At 38.8% G+C, this 24,665-nt stretch overlaps 1 long non-coding RNA gene across 1 annotated transcript; it reads right to left on the bottom strand.

The window, feature by feature from the left end:
* Nucleotides 1-632: 632 nt before the first annotated feature.
* Nucleotides 633-24,370, bottom strand: LOC148848852 (uncharacterized). The gene is made up of 4 exons (XR_016100614.1): nt 24,301-24,370; nt 17,249-17,316; nt 16,593-16,946; nt 633-897 (listed from the first exon to the last, which is right to left on the bottom strand). It is a non-coding gene; the product is annotated as an uncharacterized LOC148848852 (long non-coding RNA).
* Between the last annotated feature and the right edge of the window lie 295 nt (nt 24,371-24,665).

Raw genomic sequence — 24,665 nt, 5'->3', positions numbered from 1 at the left:
GGTGAGGAAGAGGTCGAACCCACAGGGAAGCGAGGGAAAATTATTATTTTCTCGTTCTGGACAAATAAAAAGAAAATGGAACTGGGGATTGCAAAAAAATAAGAAAATAAAATTTATTATGCTAAAATTAAAGGTTTGGAATTAAACATGACAATAACTAAAATTCAAAAATTAATAGAGTACTGAAATTAACAAAAGAAATAAATTAAAGTGATCCAAAATTCGGACCCAGTGTCGGTAGCTGCAGATTGGCCGGACAGCTTGCAAGAACCCCTCCTAACAAGAACTAGGCATCCTTCCCTTCTTCAGCCCTCGAACCCCTCGAGACACCTTAGCCTTGAACTAGATGAATTCAGATCTACAAAGCAGAGAAACGAATAGGAATTAAATCTAAAAGAGTGCTGAAATAAAAATAATGGAAAAGAAAATGAAGAAAGGAAAAGAATGGTTGATCAGATCCAGGGGCGATAGTCGTTCACCAGTTTTAATATTTATAAATTTTTCCAATCCTCATGTAACCTTAGACAATGTAGTATGTGGTGAGGAAGGGGTCGAACCCATAGGGAAGCAAGGGAAAAATTATTATTTTCTCGTTCAGGACAAATAAAAAGAAAATGAAATCGGAGATTGCAAAAAATAAGAAAATAAAATTTATTAATGCTGAAATTAACAGTTTGGAATTAAACAAGACAATAACTAAAATTCAGAATTTAAAAAAGTATTGAAGTTAACAAAAGAAATAAATAAAAGTGATCCAAATTTTGGATCAAGTGGCGGTAGCTGCAGATTGGGCGGACAGCTTGTAGGAACCCTTCCTGACAAGAATTGGGCATCCTTCCCTTCTTCAACCCTCAAACCCCTCGAGACACCTTAGCCTTGAACCGAAAGAATTCAGATCTGCAAAATAGAGAAACGAGCATGAATTAAATCTAAGAGTGTTGAAAAAAAAATAATGAAAAAGAAAATGAAGAAAAGAGAATAATGGTTTATCAGATCTAGTGGCAGTAGTTATAGAGTGGTTGAAGAGCTTGTAGGAACCCCTCCTGACAAGATCTGGGCATCCTTCATTTCTACAACCCTTGAACTCCTCAAGAAACCTTAGCCTTGTGAACTGGGTGAATTGATCAACCCCTTCTACAGGGCCCTTGGGGTCCTTTTTATAGAGAAGAGTGGATAAAACTGAGATTAGAGATAATGAGGGGGGCGACAGCTGGGTTTTTGCAGAAATATGGGCACCCTAGGGTTTAGAATGGAGGGTTAGGATTGTTCTAAGGTGATCCTAAGAATAAAAAGAAAAGGAGAGGGCACCCAATATTATGTAGGGCTGAGATTTAATGGTTAAAGGCTGAATGGTGAATATTAGAAGTTAGGTGGCTCCCATGGTTAGAATGCTAAAAAGAGAGTGCCCTAGAAGGGATGGTGAAGATTAGAAGGGATGGGAGGTTAGGATTTAGCAATTAGGAGCGGCTAGGGTTTGTTAAGGATGAAAAGAATGTGAGGTGAGGTGCCCTAGGGTTTTCTAAGCAGAGGGGAGTATGCTAATACAGTAAGAGGGGCGCCAAACTAGGTTTAGCAAATAGGAGGTGCCCTCCTGTTCTTAGTTTTTCACAAAAACACCCCCTCTCTCAGTTGGACTTCACACCAACTTCCCAAAATCTGCATTTCAGCCATGTAACTTCCTCAGTTTTCCACAGAATTTGCACAGAGACCTTCAGAGGCACAACATTGAATTTAACTAAGTAAAGGGCATACTTTGACTATTGTAAGGCAAAAAATAGCCCTGAAATGATGCCCTTAAGGTATCAAAATGCAAAGTTATAAATAGGCCGAATATGATGCCAGAAGAACATTCAGATCTTGTGTGCCCCGCAAAGGCAGGTTCCATAACCTTTCACTTTGGCACCATTGTGCAAAAGTCCCTCAGCATGGTTGGGTTTTCAGCATAGTAGCTGCACTAAAATAGTTGTATGCTCAAAAGAAAAGTCCCCATAGGTTGAAATGGTCGAGCCTCATCGCAGACCGTAAACCATCCTTGCTCAAGAAAGTTGAATTTTGTCACTTCGAAATAGTCATGTGTTGTTTGCAAAACTCAGACTGTACGTTGGTTAAATATTTAAGACTTTATCGCACATACGAGAGTAAAGTTAGAGTCACCGCATGTGAGGTTTTAACGCATGTGGTGAATATAAGTGTGTAGGTACATAGTGATCGCTCAGACCATCAGAATACAGAGGATACTGAATTGATTCCCCATGGACCCCTATGATGAGTTCACAACTCATCAGCTACCTGAATGAGCTTACAATCCATCGGATGACTGTGATGAATGTATAACTCATCGCACGATTGTCGGCAATTGATTTCAAATTTGTTTAAGATTTTCTTTTGCAAAATATAATTATATATATTATGTTTTAAAAAAAGGTTTGCAAAGTTTTTAATTCTCGAAATCCATCCTGAGCAGAGAGTGCTAGACTCGATGATCATTTAGTGTAAATATTGGGCCTGTTAGAGCCCATACTAATCGGCTAAGGGGTTCACTGTGTTCAGTAGTGAATTCAGCCAGACCTTGTAACAGAGGTTAGGCTAAACCCATATGGCTTTTGTAAGATCAATGTTAGGGTCCCACGCCATACAAACAGAGCCAAGTTAGACAGCAATTAAAAGGGGAGGCGAGCCCATTTACTTAATGGGCCTAGGGCCCAAGATTAATATGATTAATCAATGTGTGTGAATCTGTGTTTAAATATGAGTTTAGATCAATATATGAGGATAAGGGGATAAGTCTTATCCACTTAAAGAGTCCAGATCCAAATAAAGATCTGGATTAAAAAACTTCTAATCTGATTATGAGATAAGCTCTTTAAGACCTATTTAATTAGAGGAGAGTGAATTGCAAAAAGGTTACACACTACTTTTAGTTCTCCCTCTTCTTCAGCTCTTGCCGCCATATACCCTGTTCGATCTCCATTCTTGGATTTATCAAGATTGGTCTTGATTCTGATTTTTGCAAGAAAAATCAGATCTGAATTCGTGCTCACATCCCTTGCTTAATCCTTGCTGAAGGATTGTAGTTCTTGCTAAAAGACTGCATTGCTGATCTTGCTTCATATCAAGCTGTGACATCTTCAATGGAGGCAGGATTTGGTACCCTCTTTGGGCATGAACACCTACTTTTGGAGCTACATTTTTGGATTCCGTATCAGGTATAGCCCTCCCTTTATTTTGATTCCAAATCTAGACCAGTTTGTTTCAAGAACAATCCCTGAAAAATGCAATTTTTCTAAAACTGGGAATATGATTCCCGAAAGGAAGACAAAAAATTTTTGAAATTTTGCCCAGCCACCCTGCATGGTTCGGCCATCTATATGATGGATCTCCCTTCCTTTCAATATTCACCTCCTCGATTTGATCGAAGGGTTTTGATGTGTCTTTCCAATTGTTTCTCAACTTCTTGTCTAAACTCCTTGAACTTTTTGAAGGATTCAAACTTATGTCTCATTAGGTACACGTAACCATACCGAGAGTAATCATTGGTGAAAGTTATGAAATAACAGTGCTGGTTGTGTGCCCTAACATTCATGGAACCACATACATCAGTATGCATCAGGTCAAGTGTGCCAATAGATCTTTCAGGCTTAAATGTAAATGGTCATTTAGTCATCTTACCCTGAAGGCATGGATCACAAATTGGTAGATCTTCTATAGTTGGAAAATTGAAAGGATCGTCCTTCACCAATTTTGTGATACGTTCTATATTGATATGACCAAGTCAGTAATGCCACATGCACGTGTGGTTAACCGTATCATGTGTTCTCTTCTTGGGGATAATTTCCGACATAGTTTTGATTATGTTCATTTTCAGATAAGCATGGAGAACATAGAGACCATTCTCAAGTTCTCCATAGGTAAGGAATTGTTTATTCAATTTAATAGTAATCTTATCACTGAAAATTAATGGTACATAAAGACAATCTTTAAGAGTTGCAATTCCTTCTCTAAAAATTAAATCTACTACTCCTATAGCAGTAGTTGCAATAGTTGCAGATGTCCCCAAGTAGAGTATCACCTCGTCGTCATTCAGCCTTCTTCTTTCTTTGAGCGCCTGCAATGTTTACATGCATGAGTAGAAACCAAGAGTCAATACACTAGGATGCAGAAGTGACCAACATATTGGTCTCTATGACAAGAGATTCAAAATTACCTTCTTTGTACTTGCAGGATTCCAGATACTGAGGACAATTCATCTTCCAATGTCTAGTCTGTTTGCAAAAATGACACTCATCTGATGACTTGTCTTTCTTCTGGCTTTTTGGCTTACCTACTTTCTTCTAAGGCCTCTTCTTGCCCTTCCTTTTTATTTTGCCTATTTTTCCATGTTCAACAAGCATAGCTACCAGCTTATCCTTCTTTATCAGTTCTTCAACGCTCTACAACATATTGCTGAGTTCCGGAAGGCTAACCTTTAGTTTGCTCATGTTGTAGTTCATGAAAAATTGATTGAAGGAGGGAGGCAAAGAGTTTAGGATGAAATCAGTTTTGGTGTCATCATCTAGCTGGGGTCCAAGAGCCTTCAGTTAATTTATATACCCCACCATCCGCATGGTGTGGTCATGGACCTGCAAGCTCTCAGTCATCCTTGTGGTCATCAACAGCTTGAGGACCTTCTGTCTAGCAGAATGATTTTTCTCTTTATACATAGTCTTTAAACTATCCAGAATATCTTTGCAGATTTTGATCTTATCAAATTGTCTCTAGATACTATTGTCTAAATATGCTACGACATAACACCAGGCAAGAGAGTTCTTCACCTCCCATTCTTGATATTCCCTCCTACATGGTTCAGAAGCCCTGTCACCAGGACATTCCAGAGCTAGGTTCTTGGAAATCTTGTCCAATTTCTCAAATGTGAGGAGTAGATTAAGGTTACAATACCAGTTAGCATAATTAGGTCCCTTTAGTCTGTTGTTGTCCAACAGTTTGACGAATTGTCTATGTGCCATTTTTTATAAAAGGCAATAGTTATTAGTCCATGACCTATAATTGTTTCATGTTATCTTACATAGAATGGTCTTTTGTCTATGTTCCGTCTCCATTTATTCATCTCCAAGATTTCCCTCCTATCTTAGTGATGAGGACACAATGCATGTCCTTGGAAATGTGGGAAATCACATAGGCGCATGGAGCTAACTTTTTCACCTACAAAACCCCACCACTTTCTATGAAGGATCAAGTATCCATCCATCCAATGAGCTTTCCCTTTGGCCTCCATCAAACAAGATTCATTGCAATTTTAGGTTAAACCTTTCTATCTGGTAATTGCTAACCTATCATATCGTGGAACCCAAGGTACCATGAAAGAGTCTTCCATTTTAGGATAGGCATCTCCCACCTCGGTCTATGACGTCTCTATCATCTCATGAAGCAATCCCATCAACTAGACCAGCAAAATGGATAGCCCAATTTTCTGGTGCATCTCCACCCACCAGTACAACTTGTTTTCATGCTAATGATAGAAGGCCTTTAGAGAATTCATCATATGATATTCCCAATCTCTTTGCACTTATATTAAACCGGAGGGAATGAGCAAGATAGTCCCTATGTCTAATTTAGGTCAAACCAAAGTGGCTCCCACTGGTTTTCATAAAGTCATATTCAAATGGGCCCAAATCGGGCTAGGGTTCCGTGAGGTTCCTCTTAGGGAGGAAGCTGATTAGGGGGCCCATCGAAAGGGATATCATCCAATGATATATGGGCACCATGGAAATGATGTACATTCAGCCATGGTGTTTGTAGAGAGCCACATACATCTAAAATCACATTCAGTACATCACACGCACACGCACAATCACAAATTGATCCAATCAATCAAAAGGCATGTAAAACCCTAATTAATTTAAGCTAACACACAATCATCCCATTAAAGGCCGAAAAATTATCCAATGATTTCATCTTGGTATATGGGCTAAATTGCATAAAGCAGTTTGGCCCGTATAGTAGTTATGCTGAAATCGGTTGATGTTGCTTTAACTTAATATAAACTGGTTTTTCAAGGGTGGGCCGAATTGGTCCATGTGATGGGCCATCAAACCCTTGGCCCATAACCGATTTTGAGCCACCAAAAACGTGACCCATGGGGCTGTGATCAAACCCCATCGAACCATTGGTTCGACCCAACTAATTTGGACCAAACTAGGTCAAATCAGCCTAGGGTTTGGTGTCCAAAAGATGCAACAATTCATATGAATCTGACCTGAAATTTTAACAGCCGAAAAATGACAATCAATCACAAAAAATAAACAATAATCTAGGGCTTCAAGTGTGATGGTCCAAATCTTATCCCGATGAACTGCAAACCTACAAAAAACTATTAATCACAGATTGCAGATTTTCTACAAAATCTTCCGTCTCCTTCTCCACGTGCTTCAGCAAGTCTTTCGATGTAAAAAGACATAGAAAAACCCAAATTTTGTATTACTTACATCAGAAAAAATCCTAGTACATCTTTTTTCTAAAAGGAAAAAAAATTATTTATAGACCAATAATCAAATAAATAATTTCTCGGGTGCGCAGACCTTGGCACCAATAAAGAACTCAATCTCCATTACACAAAGAGCCCAAGAACCAAAGAATTCATAGAAGAACAATTCTAAATTACATTAGAATATAATAATAAAACTTTCATATCGATTCGCCCAAAAACTGAGAAACGATTTCTCAAAGAACTACAAACTGCGCAAATCGGTTAGACTAGTTCTGCCGATTTCAGTCTTGTTTCAAATCTGGTCTATTTTGGTTCAAGATTGAACCTTTGCCACTGATACCACTGATGGAAGGTTATATCCATCATATGGATGGTCGAACCGTTCTAGATGATTGGGAAATTTTTCAAATATTTTCTTGCAACCTTCTAGGAATCGTATTCCCAGTTTTAGAAAAACTACATTTTTTAATGATCGTTCTTGCATCAAAACTGGACCAATTCTGAAACCAAAGAAAAAGGGAGGAGTATACCTGACATGGATGCCACGAGTGTAGCTCCTAAAGTGGTAGTTCATGCCCAAAGTGAGTCCCAAAACCAGCCTCCACTGAAGATGGCGCATCTTGAGATGAAGTCGATTCAACGATGCAGTTTTCAACAAAACTACAATCCAACAGATTGGATCGAACTGAAGAGGTGAGCATGGTTTTTCTCTAATACTTTCTTGAAAAATTTAGAGATCAAACTGATCAAAATCAGTCACAAGAAGGATAGAACAAATTAGTGTTTCTAGGGCGACAAAAGCAGAGAGAGAAACAAAAGCAGAATGTGTCTAGAGATGTTTGAGCTCTCCTTTCATAAGCCTTAAGTAGCACCACTCCTAATCAAATTAGGAGGTTCCTAATCCAAATCTTTATTTGGTTTTGGGCTCTCTAAGTGGATAAGGCTTATCCTCTTATACTAATGGGTACTTCATACCCTCATTCAAACCCATATTCGCCCAAGTCACATGACTGCTTAAGCTATAATGTGACCACTTGATCAATCCAATTAATCATGGGCTTTAGCAAGTGGCTCACGTCCCTAGGTAGTTGTTGGCCCATTTAGTTTCACTTTGTATGGCGTAGGACCCCAACAATGACCTTACATAAGCCCACATGGGTTTAGCCCTGCCTTTATGAAAAGGCCAGGCCAAATTCACTGTCAAGTATAGTGAACCCCTGAGTCCATCAGTATGAGCTCTTAATGGGCCCAACATTTACATCAAATGATTCTTAAGTCCAACCATCCTATGAAGGCCCAAGGAAATGGACTTAAGTAAGATATAGCCCATCAAGTATAAAGTCCTCAATGGTCTTTTACACTTTACCTCTTAGCCCATAATGATCAAACACTGCCTGACAGGGAAGGACCTCTCCCCTGGCTACAAGGTGCAGTGTTGCACTCTCTACTTGGATGGATCCTGGGAATTAAAACCCTTTTGCAAACCTTTTTTCTTAAAACATAATATATATATATATATATATATATATATATATATATATTACCATATAAATATATTTTGCAACCCGCTAAAAGCCCACTTTTGTAGGAAAGCTATATGGGCCGAATTGCTAAATCCTAATTTGGCCCATATACCTACATAATGTTAATTGTTAATGTTATGTATTAAAATGGGCTTTATTTATGGGCTTTACAGATATTTAATTGATTGGACCAATTTATCCCTACATGTGATGTATGGATGTGTGATGTGCAACGTTCATGGGCCAAAAGTACTTGGCCCATTCAGATACGATAGTGGCTCTTGCACACACCATGGCTGAATGCACATCATTGCCATGGTGTCCCTAAAGACCATTGGAAGATCTCTCTCAGTGGTGGGCCCCACACCTCCTGAAGAGGATACGTGCGGAACCATAGCCGATTAGGGCCCACCGAAATCTAACTTTATGAAAGTTAGTGGGAGCCCCTCTGGTTTGACCTAAATTAAGCTAGGGCATAATTATTGTTCCCTCCAGCAATATGAGTGCATGTGATAGGGAGATTCATGTGATGAACTCTCTAAAGCCCTTCCATCATTAGCATGAAGATGGGTCCTTCAGTAATGAGGAAACGCACCAGAAAATGGGCTATCCATTTGTTGTTGGATTTGTCTGAGTGTTTCATAAGATGATAAGGGCGTCATAGACCGATGTAGGAGGGGCTTCACCAGAAAATGGGAACTCTCTCACGGTACCTTGGTGTTCACGAATATGATGGGTGAGAACTCACTGGACAGAAAGATTTAACCTAAAATGGCTATGGACCTTGTCTGACAAAGGCCAAAGGGAAAGCTCATATGATGAGTGGATATAATCCTTCACAAAAAGGTGGTGGGGTTTTGCAGCTGAAACTGTTGGCTCCATGCACCCATATGATTTCCCACATTTCTAGAGACAAGTCGATGTCTCCTCACTGAGATAGGGGGGAAATCTCAGAGATGAACAAATGGGAATGGAACATAGATTAAAAGCCATATCTATTTAAAGAACATGAATCAAATTAGGTTGTGGACTGATGTTTGTTCTTTTATCAGAAAATGGCAAACAGGCAATTTGCAAAGCTTTGTGATGATAACAAGCTTAAGGGCCCAAACTATGCCAACTGGTACCGTAACCTCATGTTGGTCTTAACCTCTGAAAAGTTGGATAAGGTGGCCAAGAATCCTGCCCCGGATCATCTAGGAGATAGGGCTTCTAAGGCCTGGAGAAGAGAATACCAAGAATGGGAGGAGAAAAACTCACTTGCCCGCTGCTATATCATTGCCTCATTGGATAATCCAATACAGAAGTAGTTCGATCAGATTGAACTAGCCAAGGACATATTGGACAGTCTCATGACAATGTATGAAGAGCATAATCATTTTATTCGGCAGAAGGTCTTGAAATAGTTCATGACCGCACAGATGTCCAAGGGCCAATAGGTTCACAACCATTGTCTCGGATGATGGGTTATATCAACGAACTGGAGGCTCTTGTATTTGGGCTGGATTTGGTAACCCAGATCAATGCTATTCTCAACTCTTTGCCTCCGTCCTTCAATCCATTCATCATGAATTACAACATGAACAAACTGAATGTCAGCTTGTAGGAACTTAGCAATATATTGCAGAGGGCCAAAGAATTGATTAAGAAGGATGAGCCCATTGCCATGCTTGTTGAAACAGGCAAATTGGGCAAAAAGAGGAGGGCAAAGAGAAAGCCCCAAAAGAAGACCATCAAACCCAAGAAGTAGAGGAAAGACAAGGCATCAGATGCCTGTCATTTTTGCAAGCAGACCGGCCACTGGAAGAGGAACTATCCTCAATACCTGGAATCCAAGAAAGGTAATTTTGAATCTTGTGTCATAGAAACCAATTTGTTGGTTGCTTTTGCGTCTTGGTGTATTGACTCCGAGGCTTCAACTCATGCGTGTAATTCACTACAGAGGTTCAAGGTAAGTAGAAGGCTGAGTGAAGGAGAAGTAACACTTTACTTGGAGACTTCTGCAAGTGTTGCAGTTGTAGCCATTGGAATCGTAGAGTTATTTTTTAGAGAATGAACTATTGTACTTAAAATTTGTCTTTTTGTACAAAACTTAAGAAGAATTTTGATTTTTGTCTCAAAACTGTGTGCTGATGGTTATTTCTATCTTCTTTAGTAATACGATTACTATTAAAAGAAACAACAGATTCATCGCATATGGGGAACTAGAGAATGGTTTCTATGTTCTACATCCTTCTCTAGAAACTAACATAGCCGAAATTACGTCGGCTGATATCCCCAAGAAAATAATCCGTGATACAGTTAATTCCACGTGCCTATGGCATTACCGACTTGGCCATTATCGACTTTAGATTTTCTAATAGTATTAGCATAGGTGTAGTATGTTTTATCATAGATTTTTAAGGAAAAAAAGCAAATAGCTTTAACCCAACTGCTAAGACATTGTCGAGTGCAAAGACGTTATAACATTATGTTAGATAAACTTCTAATTAATGTATTAAAAGAAAAGGAAAGTTGAACAATTTCGTAGGTAAGCGTGGTTTTGATACCCATGTGAGGATCAAGGGCTGTCGTGCCTCGAAAATGCGGAACTTATTGTGGATGGTGTGATTAGAATGCAAGCAAAGTGTAATCGACTAGCATAAGCTAGAACATCATTACGAACATACCAACACATCTGTTTAGCTACGAGAATTAGTTTTGGGCTTTATCCCCCCTTGTTATTGCGATAATGTGTCGGGAAGCCATTTATTGAGGAGTCGAGGCCCTCCTTGGGCAATGCGACTAAGGTTTACTCATAATGTAAACAACCGTACCCATTATAATTTCATCGCAACCATACCGGAAGGGCAGCCTGCCACAAGGTTTCAATTTCGAACTTCATACCTTTGCATTCTTTATGATGATTTATGGTTCCAAAGTGAAGAGACTGCCAGAAATTCTTTTGGGGAAGTAGTTTGTCTGTGATTGGAGTAAGTGCTAAGTTCGTTCTAATGTTGCTAGAGCCCTCCAAGGGTTGTCTGGGGGTGCGACTATGCTTGAGGTCGCCATGGTATATGAGTGTGCCTAGGGTTGCCAGGGCCTTCCTAGGGCTGCCATGGAACTTTAGTGCAAGTGTGCCCGGATTCGCCAGGGCATTCCTAGCATTGCTAGGGAATGAGAAAGCACGCTTGGGGTTTCCAGGGCCTTCTTGGGGTTGCTAGGGAATGTAAGCATGCCTAGGGTTGCTAGGGACCTTCTTGGGGTTACCAGAGAGAATGTGATCATGCCTGGGGTATCTAGGGATTGTGAGTGCGCCTAGGGTTGCTAAGGCCTTCCTAGGGTTATCAAGGAATCTGAGCACACCTGGTGTTGCCAAGGCCTCCCCGGGGTTGCCAAGGAATCTGAGTGGACCTGGGGTTTCCAGGAAATCCGAGTGCACCTAGGGTTGCCAGAGCCTTCCTAGAGTTGTCAGGGAATGTGAGTGCACCTGGGGTTCCCCTCTTTTGTTCATGTTATTGGGGTTAGTATGTAGTGTTTTTCAATTTCGTTATCAATTGCAAATACAGTATGTTCATGGTCATACCTCTAGTGTTTGCGATACCTTTTCGGGTTATGGTACATCTTTCTGCAATGAGACTACAGCAATGTTCTCTCGCAGGAATGGCTCAATAAAATAGTACTAATTGAAGCATTACTCTTAGTTTTATTAGGAGGAAGCTTACGATAGTCTTGCTTATAATATTTGCATGGTATACACATATGTTTAAAGAAAAGTTTATGTATATTGCATATCTTGGGATGATAGTGGCTGTGATTTGCGATGGGGGTTACACTCATCATGCTCAGAATATTGTAAGGCAAACTATAACCTAGAATTATCAGAAGCTCATACTTCAGGAATAACTCTTTTGGTTGTTGATGGCCCATCGTCCTCGTAATCTATGACGATAATGTAGTAGCTTTGTCCGTCGTCGCCGGTCTTCCACATGCACCTGGTCCTTTTCTTCTTTTCTGCCATCATTGGAGGCTCTTCTCGTGCTAAGTTCAGTAGTTGTAGTCCTTCTACTCTTGTTATCTTCGTCTCTCCTTCATCAGCCAGCTCTATACCGTAGATTGCATCCTATAGGTAAGCCTCTGATCTGTCAAAGGGGACCTTGGTGGTGGAAATCCTTATCACGCATCTTTTATACTTATCTTTAATACACTAGTGGTACACCAACAAGACCAAGGCTAGGCTATTTATCAAAGGTCTCCCCAAGGGGGTATGGTAGGCAATCTTCCCCGAGATGACTTGGAACTCTTGTATGATTGAGAATGGTCCGGTTGCTACCTGTAGCTCAATGGAGACCTTTGTGACGGATGCATTCCCATTAAAGCCGATCACCTCCATAGGCAAACCTCTGACCGTCTCTAATTGTATATTCATTAACCTTAGTGTGTGGATAGAAATCAAGTAGATGGAACTCTCGGGGTCGACCATGGACCTCCTCATTTTGAAGCCCCCCACTCTTGTTGTAACGTATAAGGGACGATTATGGTGGGGATCCATGGCCAGCAGGTCCTCTGAGTAAACTCCACATTGATATGATCAGGAGAGAAAGGCTCCAAAGGTCTCCTAAACACTTCTGCTAAGGCCCTGATGGCTAGCTTCCTTGTTGACATGCTTTCCCTTTGCTTGCAGAAGAAGTGTTGGAGTTCCTAGCATTGCTCTAATTTTTCTTTCAACATGTCCGATTGGTTCTGGCCCAGTGTTCCCACTACGTTGATACTACCTCCTTGGGCATGAGCCAAGAGGGGACCAGTCTCCACCTGTGCAGGGTTTCACTTTACAAATTCATCTAGTTTCACCTTATGAATGAACGAACTTCTCAACGAGAAGCAATCCATCAGGTCATGGTGCGAGGATTGGTGGTAATTGCACCATTGCCCCCTGCATCTATCCTTCTCTAGGTCTACCCAAACTAGGGGTGGTAGTAAACAGATTACTCTGTCCTTGGTGCAGGGAAAAGGAAGAGGGATTGGCAAATCATTTCTTCTATTTTGGTCATTGTTTCAGTAATAAGGCTCCAGCCTAAGCCTTGAGCTATTACGGGACCTATGATCAACTGCGTAGGCCTCATTTCTACCAACCTACCCAGGTATCAATTGGGATTGGGTTATGGCGCTCCTGACTGTGCGCGCTATCCTTTTCGCGCACCGCCACAATTAGGTGAGCGTCTCCACTTCGACATTCTCGATGCCTATTTTATAAGAAACTTGTATTCCTTAGATACATTGTTTGATGAACCCTTTTTCCATGGAATGTTTGTTGAAAACTGAGTGGTTCAACTTCTAAAACTTCATGACATATGCAAAGAGGTTCTCTCACAAACGTTGTTCCATGTTCCTTAGGTTGGCCATCGTCAGTTTCCTCTCCAGGGTAAACCATTAGGACAGAAACCTTATGGCCAATTCAGTCCACGAATCTATGCTTCCAGTGATAAGGTTGACGAACCATGAATATGCTGGCCCCATTAAAGATTTCAAGAACTTGTGAACTTTCAGGTTTCCATCAAGGGCAAATGACCCCAAAGCATCTTCGAATTTACTGATGTGCTCTTGCGGGCTTCCCCTCTATCCATCGTATTGGGGCCACTGTTGGGGAGGGGTGTATCTAATGGGATAGGGCTTGTACAAATTCTATTAGAGTAGGGATTTTGTGGGACAATTGAATCTTGGGCTTGATTGCGACTCTCCACTACCAACCCCTAGACCTAATCTCTTAGCTCGTCCCGGCTGAGTTGAGCCTCCATCACAGGGTCAGTTTGGGGAAAGATTCTAGGATGGCCAGTGGAGTGTTACCCTGTTTTTTGGAGTGAAGGGAGACTATTTGGCTTAAGCTGATCATTGGAGGAGGATCTGGAGGGCATTTCTTGTTTCTTCTTGCATCTGCTCAAGATTTTTGAATCGAGCCTCAAAGCAGGCCTCAGACTCTGATGCGTTTAGAAGACACTAGCAAGTGCACTAGTCGATCAAGTAATATATTGATGAGTAGAGTATCATTCCCACAGGGATTAATCCAACAACTACTAGTACTGAATCGGCCTTTTGTTATTTGACAATCTCAAAGGTTAAACAGAAACAAACTTAACTCCTAATTAGCAAACTACCCTAAGTATTCTCGGATCAAACCGCCTAAAGCAATGAGAAGAAATACTGCATGCAAATACTAGCAGAACCGATTTAGCAATTAAATCATTAATTCAGTCATGGGTTGGCAAATTCCTCTTGGTATGAGTAGCCTCTTTTGAGCACAGCCTGCTCTACCTATGAGAAACAACTCCTATATTTCTATCAAGAATTTAATCGCCATAGGTGCATTAAGAACAAAGAATTAGACAGAAATCAATCCTGGTTGCATGAATGCCAAACAAATCGTGCATATTAACTCTAAGATGCATTCAATCCATTTTCTTGATCAGTTGATCTGATTACCTAAACCCTTTCTCAAGCAATTCAAGTAATCCAAGAAACAAGAATAATTCGACCAAGATTACTCTTATAATCAAAAAACCCTAATCAAGAAATCCCAAGAATGAATCATAATCGATCAAACAGCTTAAAAGATTAATTACATATCTGAATTAACATCCATCATGTTTCGCATAATAGAAAGAAAGAAAGTTTCAACAAAGAAAAACCACTAAACCCTAATTGAATCGAGGTTACTGAATTCACAGAATCAAAGAAGAAGACAACTTAGGATTTCTACGATCTCCATTCTTGGGATTAACATCCATCATGTTTCGCATAATAGTGCTTACCCTTAGGGTTAGTGCCCAAGGGCCCCTGCTCCTCCTTAGCAACTTGGTTCACATAGGGAACCCCATCCTTAGAAAGAGCCTCTCCACCCTCATCAGCCACGTGGCCCAGGCGGGACCATCACGTAACAAGGCCAGGGATCAACAACCATGAATAGTTGCATCCTGCCAAAAAGGGAACATAAATAACTCAGGTGGATAGATTTACAAACTTCAAATCTCTTGAAGCCAACCAGAGGGAAGCGAGAAATGCCAAGTCATTCCAATTAGTCTGGAAGACATCTTCACCACCCAATTGCAGAAACTACGAAGCCATGTTGTCATAGCCAAACTGATGGAGAAGACAGTCAAGGCAGTATGTTGTCAATTGTGCCTCTCCAGCACAGTCAAGATAAGCAAGAACCCCCGACCAAAGAATAAGGTGTGCGATGTGAGCAAGAGGGTGGTCAGTGTCGACAACACACTGCTGATCATCATCTTCAGGGACATTAACTCCAACACAGAATGGCATGGAGTAATGGATGGGCTGAGAGTATAGTTGTAGAACAAAACCTTTGAGAGAAGATAGCTTGAACTCGATTTCAGCAATCCTAAACTACTTTCCCCTCTAGGCACTAAGCCACCATATTCCACGACAAACCTCTAGAGTTGCATCTTCAGTTTGATCCCCCTCCAAGGTCGCCATGGTGACAGTCAGAGGAGATAACCGTTGAAGCATGACACTAAGATGGAAATCATCATATATAAACATAAATAGAAAAGGGGATAAAATGTATGAGCATTGACGCTTGCAACTCGAATCATTTATTTGATGCATAGTGTCACCCATCTAGTCAAAGAGATAACCCAAGAATATCGATGCTAATGGCAACTGATGACCACTAGTTGCCAGAACAGAAAGAGGAATCAAAATTGTTCGGAGGTCGTAGTCCAAATTGTTGGGAAATAAAAACTGAGACACGATGCAAAGAATGAAGGTTGCAAGATGGCATTGACTATCCTCCTTTCAAACCATGAAATTAGTGGAGCTCTTGCCCTCAAACCAGTAAGGGATCCATGCATCCAAGGGCTATTTCCCACAAGCTATAGACTCGTCAACCTGATTTTTGAAAACGTGAATTTCCTTTGTCAACTCCGTGTATAGATCAAAAGGGTTGCCGGGGATAGACTCCGCATACTATAAATGCTGGGACAAAATGGCCCCTCCCAAATGGAAAAGCCAGCAAAGCAACAATGTCCTTCACGATGACGTCGAACTCGCTGAAGGTGTCAATGAATGTGTGAGTACGGCAGCACCAATGAGAAAGGAGAGGCTTCATGTAGCTAACCCCCTCCTTATCAGAAGGTCTAAGAAATAGTCCACGAAAGAAGGAGCCCTACACTATGGAGCAACCAGCAGAACATAGGGTTCTCTAGTATGTAACATGCCCAAGTTGAATAGTTTACTTATGACTTGGAGTCGTCCGTCTTCAGCTCATGATACCGGAAGAAAATACTCTAAGCAACTGTATAGGCACATCAATTCCTTCCCCTCCACAACATCAAACTCGCCATCTTTTCCCCTCGACACTGGCATGGGGGGGGGGGGCAAAAACCTTTCCCACCGTCAGCCATGTTTGCAGACTCATGCTTAGAAAGAAGGTTCGTAGTGTTAACAACTCTCACAAAATTGACAAATGGACACTCAGACTTTATAGACTTCTTTGTGTATGAGGAGCCACTAATGAAAAAGCATAGGTGTTAAAGAAATGAAGGAGAAGAGGAAACAAAGAAAGAGAACAAACAGACATAGAAGGCACTAACAGAATCAGAGCAGGAACGCAAAAGAAAGCACAAGAAACATCCGAGCAGGGCCCTCTTATAGAAGCTTCGCATGGGCATGGCAGTCCAATTAGCATCGTGGAAGACTGAATGGAATGATTATCAATCACCCGTTGTCACTCAGCAGTCTAATTTAAAAGCATTGCCACATCATCAGGCCACCATTTCAACCAAATAACCCCCAATCCCAAGCCACACATGACCCATAGCACATAAACATGATTCGACAATTATACATGAGGAATGATGAAGATCATGTCACACATATAATGTTCGACCTCACCACCATCACATAACACAAGAATGAGAAGATCCATTCCATCCGTTAGCGAATCCCTATAGAAACCAGAAAACCATGAGTTGGGCATGCCCACCAACAAAAAGGGGGTTGAAAGCCTTGCCTAGATAACTTAACTCATTAATGTATTTCATGATAAAAAATACTTTGCCAAAGACAAGGGTTGGAAATCAAAACCATAACCTCAATTGTCTTTGACAAAGCATTTTCTATTGAGAAACAGGGGGCTAAAAATCAAATTACCACTACAAACTTCCCTAACAAAGAATATCTTGTCGATAATAGGGGCTTAAAAGCAAATCATCAGCTAGTAATTGTCTTTTAACAAACTACTTTTTACCGATATGTAAGGGGCTGAGAACTTCGCCAAATGGTTCAGTATCAAAATGCCTCTCGATAGAACGCACCCTGTCAAAAGATAGGGGGTTGAGTATACCAAAACAATCAACTCCAATAAACAAATAAATAATGCCAAATCTCTAAGAAAATCAATAGCCAAGCGGAAAACAAATTCAAAGTAGCCACCCTAGCATGCAAGTCAACAACACCAAAAATATAACAAAAATAGAAATTCTTACTGATAAGCTCACACTTACCAATAAGTAGGGTGCTAATAACCTACCCAAATTAAAATTTCTATGCACACAATCCAACATGCACCTTAGCCAAGCACAGGAACAATTACTAGACCCAACACAACAAGAGTACACCCCCCAGTCAAGGAACCCATCTACTGGAAGCCACGAGTAATCATAGAAATAAGATGCCATGACACCCATGATTATTCATATCCCTCACTTTGTCACACACACCTCCAAAGCAAACCCCAATGACACAAATTCTTATTGGTATGCTCCCACTTACCAATAAGCAAGGGGGCTAAATGTAGGTACATGTTAATCACCACAACCGTAATAGCATAGAAGGTGCCAAACTGATGCCACAAAGATACTCGTGATGAGTACAAGACTTGGCACAAACCTGTGATGAGGTCTAAGCCTACACAGACTTGCAATGAGTTCAAATCCTACAATGATCTTGTGATGAGATCAGGGCCACCATAGACCTACAATAGACCCAAAGCTGCAATATTGAAGATAAACTCAAAGCCAACACAAGCCTGCGATGAGCTCAAAGCCATTGCAAACATTCGATGAGTTCACAACCATCGCGTATTAGCGACGAACGAATGAACACAATGATTGACCAATGTCACTCGTGATAAGACGTCCAATAAGATTAGGAGAGACACATATGATTAGTATTAACATCATCCACACCACATCAGTCTAGGAGACTCGCGAAAGGAAGTAACGTACATGCATTATGAGAATCCTCAGATGAAAGGAAACCTCTTCCTTGAGACATCTCATAAGACATGTGGCAAAACCTTAGCGGTGTCTCCCTAACAATTGACACCGAATCAAAGTTTCCCTTTCCTAATAGGAATCAAACTCTTTTGGTACCTTCCTTTCAAGACCTTGGGATCTCTCCCTATAAAAAGAGGCCTATCTCATAACAAGAAGAGCATTCTATCAATCATAGCCTTTATCCTACCCGTTGCCCTCATCCTTCCTCCGTCCTTCAAGGACACCCTCAGTACGTAGCCTTTAGCCTACCCTTTGCCCCGTACGTACTCATCACGGGTGTCTCTGTCATATCGATTCAGCACCTTTTACGTTATTATGGTTGTGGTGATCAACATGTACCTACACTTTCAAATCAAACAGTTGGATCAAAAGGACCCAAAATCCAAAATTTTCAGCAATAAACATGATTACAAAATCTTGCATTGATCTTGAAACATACCCCATTTGAGTTTGACATTCACATGTGAAAGCATCCAAGAAACACAAATTCTAAACTTTGATAGTGTAGCATGCTTCCAAAGGCAATGTCATAATCAAATCCTATCCAAATCCATGCACAAAACAATTCTAGACTAGGATTCAATACTATTGATAGTCCATGAGGTTCAAGAGAGAAATAAAATGATCAAGAGAGTGGTGCTTACCTCTTTGGAAGTCCTAAACATTAGCCATGAGCATTAGGAGGAGAAATCCATGCTTTCCCAAGTAAAAACCATGTTCCTCATGTGAAATGACTCATTGACAATCATTGAATTTAAGTGTGCATATGCTTTCAAAACTCCTCAAACAGTTTGCATGTTAATTCACCACATAAAGGAATTGTGAGAGAAAATACACATGCGGAATTCAATTTCCATTTTGCTTCCTTATTTTAGCATTCATTCCCCCACAACCCTCATCCTTACACTCATTTTCTCTCTTCCACACTTGAATTAAATTAGGGGACAGGGATAGGGAACATGCAATTTGTTGACAGTCCTAACCACTTCCCCACATTCAACTTAAACTTTGTCTCTTTACAAAACATGTAATTCTACTATCCAAACCCGAGTGACATAAGAGCATGAAAGAGGCTTATTCCCTAGGGAAAAATTCCTAATTCAAGAAAGTAACATGAATACACAAAGCAAATTTCCTAATCCAAATTCATGTAAATCAAAATTTGATAAACTAAGAAGAAATCCATTCAATTGATGCAAGTAGATTGATTACGCAAGAAAAGAGAAATCAGTATGCCAAAAATGGGACAAGAGAGTCACACTTGTCATCAACAAAATAACATAATAAGCATTGCATGCAATAATCTAAATAAGAGACAAGAAAAACAAGCTCATTTCCAATAAAAAAAAAAAAAGAAAGAAAAAGCCAATTGGGCACCCCATGTGGGCCCTACCTATGGTCCAAGATCTCCCCAGTGGAGTCGTCAATTTGTAAGTGTCGGAAAATGGCTCACTTGGGCTGGATCTGGAGTCGCCACCCATCAGATTAGGAAATGAAGGTGATGGGACCTTTGAGGTATACATCGGAAAGCATTTTGGTTTAATAGTGACTCCAAAGCCTAGGCATTGGCTACACCAATCCGAGTAAGACTTGAATAAGGAGAGGAAAGGGGTTAGGCACCCCTCTCTCGGGTCCAATAGGTGGGGCCCACATGGTGTCCCAAATAAGTGCTATCACAAATATACAACCATGTAATTAAACTAGAGACATAAGTAATAGAGAGAAGCAAAACAAGCCAAGAACAAATCAACACAAGAGAATCAACCCAACTTACAATTTTATTTTTTTATTTTTATATTTTTATGTTTATTTTGTCATTTTCTTATGGAACCCTATTTATTTTATTTATTTTATGAGATTATTTCTATTTCCATTTTTTTACTTTTTAAATTATTTTTTTTAAATCCTTTATTTTCTTTTTATTTCAACTTTTATTGTTGTTTCCCTTTTCAGCAACTTATCCTCCCCCTTGTTAACTAACTATGCCTGAGTGTAGTAAAATTAGTTTACCCACTTCACATCTACTGTCAAGTTTGTTAATTTCTTCATTTATTTTTCTCCTTCCTTTTTTTATTTTTGTTTTTTATTTCTTATTTTTTAATCTTCCATTTTATTTATTATCTTTTATTGGTTAATAATTTTCTCATTTATCCGATCAACCATCTCTGTCTCTCACTCAAATCTTTCGACTGCTGTAGTGTCTCTTCTTTTAGAAGCCTCACATATATAGAAGTGAACGCCAAACGACTCACTCTCTCTCTCTCTCTCTCACTTCACTCAGATCTACCGTAGGTAGATGCCACACTGCCCCTTTCTCGCTCAGATCACCACAGCACCACCACTCTCCCTCTCTCTCTCTATTCATTTTCAGATCTTCAGTAGGTGGATGCCGCACCACCCCTCTATCGCGCTTGGATCTACAATAGGCGGATGCCACACTGCCCCTTTCTCGCTCAGATTGTCATAGCACCACCACTCTCTCTCTCTCTCTCTCTCTCTCTCTCTCTCTCTCTCTCTCTCTCTCTCTCTCTCTCTCTCTCTCTCTCTCTCTCTCATTTTCAGATCTACGGTAGGTGGATACCACACCACTCCTCTATCGCGCTCTGATCTTGAAGCTCGTCGCCACACCACCACCCTCTCTCTGTTGCTTAGATCTACCTTTGAAGGTCATCGTCGCACCACCGCTCTCCCTCTCTTGCTGACTCAGATCTCCAGTTCGAAGATTTGAAAGAATGAAGAATCAAAGACTATCATTAGAAATTTTAGTGACTTTTTTGTGTTTTGAAATATTTACAATGTCTTGTAAATTCTTGCAACTTGAAATGTAAATCCATCAAGGATTCTACAAATTTAACCGAAAATATTTTTGTAAATTTTTATCTCTGAAATATTTTTTTGAAAATTTGCTTCTATATTTGGTGGATTCATTGTCCATTTTTGCTTGATTGTTTTTGAAAAATTTTCATTTTATTAGTTTGTCTGCAATTTTTTACTTTTCTGCTATAAAATATAATTTTTTAATTTTAACATTTTAAGTATTTTTGCATTTTTTGCTTTTATCCCATCTTTATATTTATCTGATTTTTTGTCTTTTTCAATTTTCTTGTATTTTGTCTTTTTTAGTGTTTTGCTATAATTTCTATTGTTTTTTATAATTCTCTTTCTAGCATTTTCTATTTTCTACAATCTATACATTTTCTGTATTTTTTTGTTATTTATTTGCAATTTCTTTGTTTTCCTATAATTTTTGGTGTTTTCTACAATTTTTATTTTCTAAAATTTTTATTTTATGCAATTTATGCAGTTTATATAATTTATTTATTTTTTGTTTTTGAAATTTTTATTATGTTTGCAATTCTATATTTTTTATTTTTTTGCAATTTCTTTGTATTTATATAATTTATATATGAAAATATTTTTTGAACTTGTTTTCCTTTTTCATGGTTTTTAGTTAAAACATATATATGTATATTTTGTAGTTTTTTGTAATTCTATTCAGGCTTTTGCATTTTTTGAATTTTCTTACAACTTTCCTATATTTTTCTACAATTTGCGATGTTTTTTACATGAAATATTTTTTCTACATTTTTTTATTTTTATAAATTTTTATTTTTTATTTATTTGAAAATTTAAAACTTTTTATTTTTTTAATTGAAATATATAGTTCTATATGTTTATGTGATTAAAAAAGAGAAAAAATAAAAGGTTAAGGTTTTGCTTTGAATTAGTGGGTCAAATGGATGGGTTAGGGTCGGTAAGGGTCAAAATGGGTTGTGACGCACTTTGACCCACTAATATGGGTGGGGGATGGGATAGTGGGCAATGTGGGTGGGTTGGCACTCAACCCTCACCCAAACCAACCCAACCCACCCATTTGTCACCCCTACATGATATCTAATTGCCTTATACTAAGAAGGAAGCATATCAAAATCAGTTTCATTATTCTAGTTACCTTATACCAAACTAAGTTTTAGTCCTTGAAAACTCCTTCTTAGCATTCATAGGCTGACATGATATAAAATTACCTTATAGAAAATAAAAAGAATCATCAAGTAAGTTGTCTCTTCAAAAAAATATAGGTTCCTCCATATGAGGACTTCTAATTCAAAAACTTTGGATATGATGTTGCATGTGACAAAAACAATTGTAATCATTAACCAAATTTTTAATTCCAAAAACAAAAATTACAAGGTCCTCCATACAAGGACTTGCCATCTTTCCATATTTCCATCCATTGTAAATATGATTTTGCAAACACATAAACATATGCCATTATATTTTAGCAATGAATAATGTATATATGTTTTAGATATGTTATATGTATTATTTTATAATTAATTTATGTTTCTTAATTCAGTTTTTAATTTTTTATTTATAAAAAAATATTAAAATTTGCAATTTGAGGCCAAAAAAGGGGGTTTTCTTACGAAAATAGTGGAGCAAGGCACCTATGGCTCCTTGGGATAAATAGATCTTGAAAAGTTATCTGGAATAAAAAAAATCACCTCAATCAGATATCAGAGTGCAAAGTTATGGCCTCCGAAAATTTTGCATGCATTGAAAGTGCAACCCATGACTTGGTCACCGGGTCGAACGGGTCAATGGTTGAACCAATTGAATCGAATGATTCTTGACCAAGAGTTTTTTATTGTCTGATGGGTCTTGATTGAACCAGACCCAAAATCCCGGCTGGGTGATGGTTTGAGTGATTCGATCGACTGGGTCAATGGCAGGTTGAAAACATTGTTATATATATAGATAGATAGATGTGGATAGAGTGTTTAATCTGAATTCCCATAACTGTAAGATTTTTCATCTTTATCCTCCTTCTTGGTGTAGGCCTTAAGGGTTTTTAGGTTATGATAGATTGATAACTTAGTTTGGACCATATTTATTTGGAGAAACCTTGAGTCTAGTAACTCAATACATCTCTAAGCACAAGTAAGTATATATTTTTGTACTTGGAAGGCATAAAATATTCAAGGCATAATATCAGAGAACCTATGAGTTTGGAAACAATCATTAAATCAATTGATGAACACAATTTGATATTATTGTTTATGGATTTATCGGGGGAAATTTTCCATAAATTTCTTAAAGAAAGTTTATTTACAAATGACCATAGAAATTTCTCAATGTATGTTGCCACACTTGCATCAACACTATTTCTTCTTCAAAGACATATCATGGCAATTCTAGTCACAGCTTCTAGGGTGATTCTTGTTTGGACATTCTCAATACTAATTGTTCTTCCAATCACATGCTTACTCATTAAACAAATCAAACTAGTGTTTCTTTTTGGTTCTTCTTGTAAGTTTAATTACAACTTTAGCTCTTCTAGAGTACATTTATTGTAACCTATACAAATTTTCATAGTAATAATAGCATTCTTACCCTCCCCCCTCCAGAAAAAAAAAAGATACCCAAAAACAAAAAATTCTTGGTTTTTAATATTGACATACTTATGCAATTAACAATTTGGATATTCATGGTTGTTGATTATCAGTACTATAGAAGATGGACATCATAAGTTCTCAATCCACTAGTATATAATGTTGTGGGAGGTGGTGAGAGCCATTTGTATGTGACTACTAAAGGGCCACTATATATGGATTTAACAATTTCCATTTTAGTAACTCTTGGTGGTTGATTGATTTAATCTAGAAAAAAGGCCATTACCCTTTGTTAATAAAAATCTATATCAACTAATTTATATTAATAAATTCTCATTTGACATATACTAACCGGTTTTGGTTGAAACCTCATGTCCGATTACTCATTTCATTACATTTCTACTCTAGTATAACAAAGAACAAGGAGAAGGATAAAAAAAAAAAGAAAAGAAAACATGAAGCAACAATATAAATAATACTATAACCTACAAGGATTGAAACATGGAAAAAGGGGAAAGACATCCTATGCTAATCGGAGGCTAGATTTTTTTTTTTAATTCACATGTGAGAAAGAATGAAGCCAACATCTATATGGACATCAATATTTGCAAGAGTTAGAGGTTATGTACCTTCAAGTACGGAGTGTTTACTAGATAGAAGAACAGGTGACAACAAGTGAGACCTGGCCTCCGTCGAGCTCTGATGTTTGGAAATATAAAAAAGGTAATATGAGTAAATATCTTGAAATTCGATCAAAACCGTAGAAATGAGTTTTCTTGAAGATAAGAACCTACGAGAAAATAGAACAAACGAAACCCAAATAGAGATATGCTAGAAGACAACCAATATCATTTTATGTATGAAAATATTGGCGGCAAAAGAAGCACAACTAGCACTTTTGTTGATTCCCAAACCCATTTTATGTGGCAGAGTTCTCCTTTCTCAAATGGTGTGAAATATGACAAGATCTCCCTTCTTGTCACCGGTGGATCTC

The sequence above is a fragment of the Nelumbo lutea genome, chromosome 6 (assembly GCF_056320005.1).
Source record: "Nelumbo lutea isolate HS-2025 chromosome 6, American lotus-T2T, whole genome shotgun sequence".
Lineage (NCBI taxonomy): Eukaryota > Viridiplantae > Streptophyta > Magnoliopsida > Proteales > Nelumbonaceae > Nelumbo > Nelumbo lutea.
The sequence above is the reverse complement of the archived record's forward strand: the minus strand, read 5'-3'. Positions and strand labels throughout refer to the sequence as shown.